Source organism: Leptopilina heterotoma, unplaced genomic scaffold, assembly GCF_015476425.1.
Source record: "Leptopilina heterotoma isolate Lh14 unplaced genomic scaffold, ASM1547642v1 Lhet_66, whole genome shotgun sequence".
NCBI classification, from domain to species: domain Eukaryota; kingdom Metazoa; phylum Arthropoda; class Insecta; order Hymenoptera; family Figitidae; genus Leptopilina; species Leptopilina heterotoma.
The window spans coordinates 1,030,934-1,040,059 of record NW_025111153.1 but is presented as its reverse complement, the minus strand read 5'-3'; positions in this window follow the sequence as shown (position 1 = coordinate 1,040,059).

Here is a 9,126-nt window from a genome sequence, read left to right as displayed (position 1 = left end):
CGATTTTTCACTTTTTTCTCATTATTGACTTAAAGTAAATTTTAGTTGCTTTTCAAAGTAAATATAATTTATCACTAGTCTTTAAGGACAGGGAAAATAGCTTTCTTTCTTCTTATTTTTAGAGATGAAACTTTCATAAAATTTTTTTTTTTCTATTAAATTGGCACGTTAAATGCATTCTCTCATCGCGAAAATAAAATAATTTGTTTTTCGTGGTAAAACGATTCTCTTTTCGAGCTATCGACAACAATTTTAATAATTTTTTTTTTAAAAAACAAACAAAAAATACGCGCGGTGTTACGATCCAAATCTGCATTTTATTTACATAACAATTCTCGGACCATAATGTAAATTGTTACTGTTGCATACGTCTTTATGCAAAACAAATATACCTTGTTTCCTTTTTTTTTTCTCGCGCTAATCGTCGAAAAAGGTTGATCGTTAAAAAAGAAATTTTCCTTTTTTACCGGATTATTTAAATTTCTTTTTTTTTGCCACTTTGCGCCTGCACTGTTGGGCTTCGGTTCCTCGGTCTTATTGATATTATTATTTTTTTTTATTGTCTATATTATCAATAATTTGTTTAATTCCGGAATCAGGATGACAGACGACGACTTTGACACCGTGGCTGCCGGGATAAAGGCCGAGTCGGATGCCGCGATTGAGAATTTGAGGGCCGAGTTGGCAAATGTTACTGAGGAACTTCGAACGTTGCACGACAATCACGCTCGAGTCGAACCGATCCGTACACCTAAGTTACCTCGTTTTATTACAAATGATCCCGCGTTATGGTTTATTCAAATTGAAGCAGCATTTAATAGCTCTCGTATTACCTCCGAAGGAACTAGAGCCGAATACCTTATCGCTGAACTCGACCCTGAAATTTTGCTGTGCGCTCGTGACATTATCATGATTCAACCACGCCCTGCAAATATTTATACGCAGATTAAATTAAGGGTTTTAGCTTCTTATTCTGTTTCTTCTGAATCTCGATTGCGTCAACTTTTAAAGGGCGACTTCCCTTCCGACGGTAAACCTTCTCTGATTCTTACTCGTTTGCGGAGTTTAGGTGACACTCAGTGTAATAATGATGTGTTGAAGTCAGTTTTCTTGGACCAGCTTCCTGTTAGTACAAAATCGATTCTCGCAGTTTCTCGAGTCACAGACCTTCAGGAATTGGCTGATTTAGCCGATAAAGTTTACGAGACTACAAATCGCTTGCTGGGTGTAAAATCATGATACCTCGGATTAGCGTTGAAAAACATGATACCTCGGATTTGATTTGAAAAACATGACATATCGTCGTTTGGTTTGAAGAACATGACACGTCGAAACAAAAATTTTTTATTGAAATTTTGTTTGGTACCACTGACCGCGAAATTTAAAATGATTTGTTATATTACATTTTTAAAAAATATATGATAAGAGATTAAAATCAAAGTAAAATCTTGCACTTTACTCATATAATTTTAAATATTTCACGACATGAAATTTATTTTAATTCCCTATATTAAAGAACCAGTTGAGACTAGTAGAAATTGAACATGGATCTACTGGTGTCTACTGGTTTTAACTTCGAAATCCGATTTATGTAACTGAAATGAATATCCAATATAAAATTGAAATGGATTTATTCTGGATTGTCCTCTTCAATTTTTGTTTCGACTTGTTTTAACATGGATTTCTAATCTTATAATTTCTACTTGCATTTCCAAGTTCGCACATACTAAAAGTATCAGCTTGCAATTCCAAATACAAAAATTAAGTTTAAGTATCTACTTGGTTCAATTTGGATTCTCGAATACTACATTCTACTTGACATGTCAAATTAAAAATCATCAAGCTAAGTTTAATTTGAATCGGGGATACATTCAGTTCTATGTGGAATTTCAAGTTTAAATTTAAAGAGTTTGATTTATAGCGAATTGGAAGTCACAGAATTGTTATTTTCGCCAATTGTTATTTTGTAAATTGTCATTTTTGCAAATTTCCATTCTTACAAAATATTAATTTTTTCACTGTTATTTTTGCAAACTTGCTTTCTTCGCATTAACAGTCTAAAGAATTGATAGATGCTTCTGCTAATTGTTAATTTTTGCGAAATTGTTTTGTTATGAGTTGTTATTTTTGGTAATTGTTGTTTCGCTAATTTGCATTTCTCGAATTGATATTCTTATGAATTGTAACTGTTGCTATAAAAAATTATTTTACCTTATTCTCCTTCGACCTGACATATTATGAAGCGAAATTATTTATTTCATATAAGTTTCAAATATTTGACACATTTTAAATTTCGCGGTCAGTGGTACCAACCAAAATTTGAATAAAAATTTTTTGTTTTCGACGTGTCATGTTCTTCAAACCAAACGACGATATGTCATGTTTTTCAAATCAAAACCGAGGTATCATGTTTTTCAACGCTAATCCGAGGTATCATGATTTTACACCCAGCAAGCGAAATGCCTCGTACACTTGTTCCGCTTCCACTCAGGGAAATCAACAACTTTCACCTAGTCTACCCTCCACTTCCGCACATAATTTTGAATCTCAACTTGGCGATTTAATAAAACGTGTAAATGCCATTGACTCAAAGATATCAAAACAGAATAACCATCGATCTCGCTCGAAGTCGCGCAACTTTAAACGCGATAAAAAACCTGAGGATTCTCAGGATTGTTGGTATCACCGAAAATTCGCTGAAGATGCAAAGTATTGCAAAGAACCGTGTTCTTTCAAATCAAAGAAAAAAAAAGATTTCGGAAAACTAAATTCGCCTAATCGTGTTGAGACGATCGGATTGAGATCAGCCTCTAAACGTCTCCATATACGCGATCGTGTTTCCGGTTTATTGTTTCTTATTGATACCGGTTCGGATGTATCGCTCATACCAGTAAAAAAAAATTCAAAACGCGAACCCTCCGATATGGTTTTATTTGCCGCTAACGATTCGCGTATTTCGACATTCGGTAAAGAACGCATGACCCTGGATCTCGGAATTAGACGCGATTTTAGCTGGAATTTTTGTGTCGCTTCGGTTCCACACCCCATTTTAGGTGCCGATTTTTTGGCTCACTTTGGTCTTGCCGTTGACCTTGGTCAACGACGTCTTGTTGATTCACATACACAATTGCATTCTAACGCGACATTTCGAAATGTTTGTGCTTTGAGTGTAAAAACGATCGACCGCTCTTCACCGTTTTCAAGAATTTTAGCACAATATCCGGAACTCACCGGGATCTCACAGTCACCTGTTGCATCAACACATAATGTTTTTCATCATATCGATACTCAGGGGCCTCCTTTGGCTGAGCGTGCTCGTCGTTTGGCTCCTGATCGGCTCGAGATAGCAAGGAATCAATTCAGGAATTGGGTTGCACAGGGTGTTTGTCGACCATCTGGTAGTTCTTGGGCCGCTCCGATTCATTTGGCCCCAAAGAAGGGGGGAGGTTTTCGCGTTTGTGGTGATTTTCGTCGATTGAATTTCGTAACTGTTCCAGATCGATATCCAGTCCCACACATACACGATTTCGCTTCTTGCCTCGCTGGAAAGAAAATCTTTTCAAAGATTGACCTCCATATGGCGTACACCCAGATCCCCGTTGCCCCCGAGGACATCGAGAAGACCGCTGTAATAACACCTTTTGGTCTCTTCGAATTTTGCAGAATGATCTTCGGCCTAAAAAATGCAGGTCAGACCTTTCAACGTTATATTTTTCAAACGCTAGGAGATTTGGATTTCGTATTCGCCTATATTGATGATGTTCTTATTGCTTCAGTTGACGTCACTGAGCATGAGAAACATCTCAATATGGTGTTTCAAAGATTGAAGAATGCCGGCCTTCGTATTAACGTTGATAAGTGTCAATTTGGCCAACAAGAACTAGAATTTTTGGGCCACATCATTAATGCTCAGGGAATTCTTCCAACTCCCGAGAAGGTGAAATCTGTGACCTCGTATCCTCTTCCGAAAACGGTTCATGATCTCCGTCGTTTCTTAGGGTTAGTTAACTTCCATCGTCGTAGCATTCCACACGCTGCTCAGATTCTTGAACCTTTACATCAGTATCTCGTTAATTCTAAAAAGAAAGATAAAACAAAGATAAATTGGACCCCGGAGTCTGTGGCGGCTTTTGAAAAAATAAAAAATGCTCTCGCGGATGCCTCTCTTCTGGTGCATCCTTCCTTAAACTGTGAGATACGATTAGTAACGGACGCATCAGATTCCGGAATCGGTGCTGCTCTTGAGCAAAGAGATTTTAGTGGAGAATCTTCTTCCGAAGTTTGGAGACCACTGGCCTTTTTCTCCCGGAAATTCACATCTGCGCAACGTGTTTACAGCACTTTTGACCGAGAATTGACGGCCATTTACGAGTCGATTCGTCATTTCCGCCATTTTTTAGAAGGCCGCGAATTTCGCATTCTGACGGATCATAAGCCCCTGATATTTTCATTTAAACAAAAGTCAGAAAAGTCATCTCCGCGTCAACAGCGTCAACTATCGTTCATTTCTCAGTTTTCGACGGATATCGAACATCTATCCGGATCTGAGAACGTTGTCGCTGACGCCTTGTCCCGGGTCGAATCTATCGTTTTGTCATCGGAAGTCGAACTGAAAGAAATTGCTTTAGCTCAGAGAGATGATGAGGATGTGAAAAAAGCCCTTCAGACCAAAGAGTGGTCAATTCGTTTGAAGAGATTACCTTGGGGTCCCGAGAATGTTGTTATTTATTGTGACGTTTCAGGCGACGATTTGAGACTCTTTGTTCCACTTACCATGCGTAAAAAAATCCTTCACGCTCACCATTCTCCAGCTCACCCAAGCGCCCGCGTCATGGACCGCATGATTCGCAAACATTTCGTGTGGCCTTCGATGCACAAAGAAATTGCGGAGTATTGTAGACAGTGTCTGGATTGCCAGAGGTCCAAGGTCGCTCGTCACACGACTTTACAGCCGGCTCATTTCGTTTCTCCCAAATCAAGATTCAAGCATATCCATATTGATATCGTAGGCAGACTTCCCGACGATCAGGGTTTCGTTTATTGTCTCACCATCATGGACCGTTTTTCAAAGTGGCCTGAGGCCATCCCCATGAGGAACATGGAGGCTGAGACCGTTTGTCAGGCTTTTGTGGATCATTGGATCTCTAGATACGGAGTCCCTGAGACCGTTACTACCGACCAGGGCAGACAATTCGAGTCCCGTCTTTTCACCGCGCTTTTGAAGGTGTCCGGGTCATACCGAATTCGAACCACCGCCTATCATCCCGCATCAAACGGGATGATTGAACGATGGCATCGCTCGCTCAAAGCCTCCATAATGTGTCATTCTGATCACAGATGGACACGTGTTCTTTCCACCGTGCTTTTGGGCCTGAGATCGGCCGTTATGGAGTGCGGAGCTTCCGCCGCTGAATACCTGTACGGTACAACCTTGCGTTTGCCAGGCGAGTTTTTACTTTCCGATGATTTTTCATGCGATCCTCAGACCTTCTTGTCTGATTTCAAAAAACACATGCGCGAAGTAAGGCCCGCGAAAGTCGCTCATCACTGCAGGCGCAGGATTTTTGTATCAAAAAGTTTGACCTCTTGCTCACATGTTTTTTTACGCGTCGATAAGGTGAGAAGATCGCTTGAACCTCTGTATTCCGGACCGCACAGGATCGTTGGCCGCGTTTCCGATCGACTTTTCGAGATAGAAATAAATGGATCAAACAAAGTGGTGTCTGTCGAGAGATTGAAACCCGCGTTCGTGGTACTCGGACCTGACGAGATAAATAATCTCCAAATTCCGAGATCCATTCCGACGCGGGTGGATCCTCAGCCAGATGAGACGATTTTCAATAACGATTCTAATAAAAAAGATTCGCCGCCACCGATTCCTGTGCTTGTAAGTTTCGAAAGCGATCAACCTTCTGACGATCAAAATTCTTATGACTCTAGTCCTAAAGTCGAAAATCGTGATAATCTTGCAAGAGCGATAACAAATCATGAAAGTTCAAAAATCGCGACTAAAACGAACGTATTACTCGATCACGATTATATCGTGAATCCTCTTGTCAGTATTAATAAACCGAAAAAGTTTCAACCGAATATTTTAAGAAGAAAGAAAGTCACTTTTAGAGAATAGATAGAAAATTGTCAGCGCGAGAAAGATGTAAAATGTCTAGTCTACGTCTGTATTACGTAAAATAATTTTTTTTAAAAAGAAACACGACAGTATTTAAAGAGAAGAAAAATGATCTCATAAATTTTATTCTCATATTATATAAGATATTAGAAAGTATTTTTACCTTTCTATCATTTTTTTTTAAAAAGAGAAATTCTCTCTATACGAATGTATTTTTTTGTATACAAGATCTACTGCTCAGAAATTTGATTGATTCCACATATTTTATTTTTCTTTTTTATAAACATTTAAGAATAATTTTTATTTTGAGTTTTAAAAAAAAACAAAATTCTTTTCATTTAACAAAGTTAATCTTCGTAATTTTTTCTTTTTTGTCATAACAAAATGTAATTTAATTTTCTGTCTACGACCCCAAATATTGTTAATAATTTTTATATATCGTTAACACTTAGGGGGGAGTATATGTGGGGACCAACCTTTAGAGTTAAAGTAGTGCGCGTGCGCCAACCGCACGGAAAGGAAAAGAAGACTGTAGAGATGAGGAGAGTCAGATTGGTTTTGACTACCGGCAAACTGAGCAGTGATCTAAATATCGCTCTGTAAATTCTTTAGTAATATACTGTTGTTAAATTGTTGAATTATCAGTCGTTGATTATTAATTCTAGAACATAAAATCCATTCTTATCCTGAACATCCTGGTAAATTGGAGAAACCATAAATATTCCATATAAATTGCGAGTAAATTCTCCATAATCCCAACCGTAAAGAAAAAATGGATGATCCACACCAATGAAAATAATAATTAAACTCCTCCTACATAAAGGAAGAAATTTTTCTATTTGTTGCTTCAGTTGAACAAAATATGGAGCGAACATATAAAATTTAAGCTCAACCTCTTACAAAAAATAGACTTCTAGCCAATAAAAATAAGATTCAAACTCCTCCTACTCAACGAAAGCAATTTTTTTATTCATTAGTTCAACAGTACAAAAAGGGAGTGAATATTTAATTTTTAAAAAGTTACATTTAGTCTTAACGCGTTAAGAAAAAAAGATTTCTATCCAATAAAAATAAACCCCTCCCCACATAGCACAATAGTATGAGGTAAGGTTATGTTGAATACTAATCGTAAGGCTCATAAGATTACACGATATTGCTGTGGTAGACCTGAGGTGAACTAAAAACTTCCGCCATGGAGGTAAGGTTACATGTTAGGGTGTGGTGACTATATATGATAAGGCCATGGTAACCTTACACGTTAAGGTTGAGGTAACGTTACATGTTAAGGTTGAGGTAAGGTTACATGTTAAGGTTGAGGTAACGTTACATGTTAAGGTTGAGGTAAGGTTACATGTCAAGGCTGAGGTAAGGTAATTATTAAGTTGTAAGGTTGAGGTAAGGTTGTGATAAGTTTACCAGTTATAGAAAATATTGAAAAAATAATTAATAAATAAATATTCAATTAAAATGTTAAGTTTGTTGCTCTTCTCTATTTTGGAAACCTGACATGAAGCAGAAAATTTTGAAAACAAATTTGGGGGGACTGGGATTCGAACCCGGGATCGGCGCGCATAAACCTATCATTCTAACTAACTGAGCTAAGTAGAGAACTGGCAGAAGGAAAATTAATGTTGCCTTTAAGGAGTTAATCATCTTCTTGGTTCACCTTAAAGGCAACATTAATTTTTCTTCTGCCAGTTCTCTACTTAGCTCAGTTAGTTAGAATGATAGGTTTATGCGCGCCGATCCCGGGTTCGAATCCCAGTCCCCCCAAATTTGTTTTCAAAATTTTCTGCTTCATGTCAGGTTTCCAAAATAGAGAAGAGCAACAAACTTAACATTTTAATTGAATATTTATTTATTAATTATTTTTTCAATATTTTCTATAACTGGTAAACTTATCACAACCTTACCTCAACCTTACAACTTAATAATTACCTTACCTCAGCCTTGACATGTAACCTTACCTCAACCTTAACATGTAACGTTACCTCAACCTTAACATGTAACCTTACCTCAACCTTAACATGTAACGTTACCTCAACCTTAACGTGTAAGGTTACCATGGCCTTATCATATATAGTCACCACACCCTAACATGTAACCTTACCTCCATGGCGGAAGTTTTTAGTTCACCTCAGGTCTACCACAGCAATATCGTGTAACCTTATGAGCCTTACGATTAGTACTCAACATAACCTTACCTCATACTATTGTGCTATGTGGGTCCTATTTTCAAAATGCAATGTATTATTTGTTGGTTGAGTTAAACAAAATGGAGAATCTAATTAATATTTGAAAAATAAAACATATAATACCAACCCCCTAAGAAAAAATGAATGAAATTGCCTACCAATGCACCATGCCAACACAGCCTGGACGTTCACGTTTCTTATAATCTCAGATCATCTCAGATTATTTTTTCAGATCAAAAATTAAATTCAAAAATATAATTATTTACCGACAACCATATCGGAATAATTATCTTAAGAATAACACCTGACTCTAAACCAAAGAGTTCAATTGACGTCTAATAGATGTCACTAATTGCTGATATAGTCGAAATCTTCCTTAATTAAAATTCTTCATCAGCAAATAATTTCCTACATTAACTATACAGCTCTTCGACTAGTGTATGGGCTTGATCTGAGATTATAAGAAACGTGAACGTCCAGGCTGTGTTGGCATGGAGCATTGGTAGGCGTTAGTCCCGCGAAAGGCAGCTATTAACTGGGGTTCGAGTCCTCACAGATGCACAGTGCAGTCGTTCACGCAGCTTATTTTTTCAGATCAAAAATTAAATTCAAAAAATATAATTATTTACCGACAACCATATCGGAATAATTATCTTAAGAATAACACCTGACTCTAAACCAAAGAGTTCAATTGACGTCTAATAGATGTCAGTAATTGCTGATATAGTCGAAATCTTCCTTAATTAATAAAATATATAATTTTCACAAGAAACAGTACATATTAAACTAAATGTAAAATAAAAT